The sequence below is a fragment of the Ptiloglossa arizonensis genome, unplaced genomic scaffold, assembly GCF_051014685.1.
Source record: "Ptiloglossa arizonensis isolate GNS036 unplaced genomic scaffold, iyPtiAriz1_principal scaffold0020, whole genome shotgun sequence".
NCBI lineage: Eukaryota > Metazoa > Arthropoda > Insecta > Hymenoptera > Colletidae > Ptiloglossa > Ptiloglossa arizonensis.
This window is the reverse complement of record NW_027478390.1, coordinates 48,857-51,225: the sequence shown is the minus strand read 5'-3', so window position 1 is coordinate 51,225 and position 2,369 is coordinate 48,857. Positions and strand designations below refer to the sequence as shown.

Below are 2,369 nucleotides of genomic sequence, written 5' to 3'. Positions count from 1 at the left end.
CATTTCACGTGGTGGGGTGATTCATTTTTGTCCTCTATTAGTCTCTCGATTCGTGTTCCTTTCTCGACGTAAAAATCATTTCAGGCAACGTTGGGAGCGCGGCAAAATTCGATTCGGGCGAAAGACGAATATATGCGCGCGCAAACTTCAAAGTAATCGTAGGGAGCGGTGTTCACGGGCGGTCGTATTAAATCGACGCGCGACGCCGCAACACTCTCGCGAGTCCGAACGATTACATATGGAGACGCGCAGGCAAATCGTTATTTTCGCACGTCCGCGACAATCGCCAACGAACTGCCCATCTTTCGCTCGTACGTAAGCATCTCCGTACACACCCGACTCTGAAACGTTTCCATTCTCTCCGGAAACGACGGCGGGGATTGGATAGCAACGCAAGCAGTATTAGGTTATGTGAACGACCCTCAGCCAGGCGTGGTCCAGGAATTTTATCCGTGGACCGCAATGTGCGTTCGAAATGTCGATGTTCATGTGTCCTGCAGTTCACACGTTGACACGCAATTAGCTGCGTTCTTCATCGATCCACGAGCCAAGTGATCCACCGTTCAGGGTAATCGTTATGCAATTTTGCGTTTAAATTCTCTTTGGTTCTAGTTTTGAAAATCGATGCCCGCGCCTCCGACCAAACGTAGAAAGAAGGAGGCTTGGGCGTCGCCAAATTGACGACACAAAGTCCCGACTGACGGAACACGTCGAAAGTTCGCGCACATGAACGCGAATCATTCGACGGCCGGGTGCAAAGTACATTGAAAAACCATCATGAATCGTGGGATGTGGAACCGCGGGGATAATCCCGATCAAAGGAACCACAGTCCTCACCGATTGAGCTGACGAACGCACGTGGGAGCGTCCAGATTCGAAAAAGGACTCGCAGCCGGCTCGAATCGGTCTTTCGTCCCAACTTCAAACCGCATTCGACGCGGTGCATGGGTGTCCGACTCGCTATCCGAGCTTCACAGCCGGTCCTCCCGAAGTCTTCGGACGCACATCGACGCGATCGTCAGTGGTTACCCGGGGTCCTCGTGCAGAGGTTCCAATCAGCAGGACGTTTCGTTAGAAATCGACGAAAGTCAGGAGAAAGCGGGATGCGAGAGAAAACGCAAAGAACGTTGCGGAACAAAGTCCGACGGCGTCTCGTTCCTCCTCGGTTATACTCTCGGGCGCTTTTACTCGAGCCTGGCTTCGACGAGCGAGCACACGTGCAGTCAGCATCTTTCTTCACGACCGAGGCTTCACGGAAGAATAGACGGCGGGTGACAAATAGTCGTGCAACGACCGATCTCTCTTTCTTTTTTCCGTTCAATCGTTCTCGTTTCATTATTATTATTCTCGGGAACTACCCTCGAATTATTATATATCTTGCACAAAGTAATGGACGTTTCTCTTTATTTATTTATTTTGTGCGTATCAACACCTCGCTGTTGGGTTGTTGAATAGACAAAGTAATGGACGTATTTCTTTTTTATTTTTCCTCCTCGGATAGATAGAGAGACCGACGACTACCGCACCTCGCGCAAGCGTCCACCTACCGTTATCATCCCGTTTGTCGAGAGAATCTTTGGCTGCAGGGCTCTCTACGCTTTCACGCACGGCCAACGGTGACGGACGGGAGAAACGCAATAGCGCCCTCCTCGCGTAAGCCGCCTCGCGCTTTGGCAATTTGTATCTGTTTTTTATTTGGATAACCGTGTTTCTGTATTTATCCATGATCCTTTAAGTTCTCATTTATTCATATTTCTCGTTAATGATCCTTCCGCAGGTTCACCTACGGAAACCTTGTTACGACTTTTACTTCCTCTAAATGATCAAGTTTGGTCATCTTCCCGGAAACATCGGGAATGCCGAAACATTGCCGCGCACCAGTCCGAAGACCTCACTAAATCATTCAATCGGTAGTAGCGACGGGCGGTGTGTACAAAGGGCAGGGACGTAATCAACGCGAGCTTATGACTCGCGCTTACTGGGAATTCCTCGTTCATGGGGAATAATTGCAAGCCCCAATCCCTAGCACGAAGGAGGTTCAGCGGGTTACCCGGGCCTTTCGGTCAGGGAAAACACGCTGATTCCTTCAGTGTAGCGCGCGTGCGGCCCAGAACATCTAAGGGCATCACAGACCTGTTATTGCTCAATCTCGTGCGGCTAGAAGCCGCCTGTCCCTCTAAGAAGATTTGTTTGTACGTTGGTAGTAAAAAACCCACCGACCGAAGCCGGGGGACTTCGAGATACCATAAGTTACGTCTATTTAGCAGGCTAGAGTCTCGTTCGTTATCGGAATTAACCAGACAAATCGCTCCACCAACTAAGAACGGCCATGCACCACCACCCACCGAATCAAGAAAGAGCTATCAATC

At 50.1% G+C, this 2,369-nt stretch overlaps 1 non-coding gene across 1 annotated transcript; it reads right to left on the bottom strand.

Annotated features, from left to right (window-relative positions):
• Nucleotides 1-416: 416 nt before the first annotated feature.
• LOC143154405 (5.8S ribosomal RNA) lies at nucleotides 417-571 on the bottom strand. The gene has a single exon (XR_012994062.1). It is a non-coding gene; the product is annotated as a 5.8S ribosomal RNA (ribosomal RNA).
• Nucleotides 572-2,369: the final 1,798 nt, after the last annotated feature.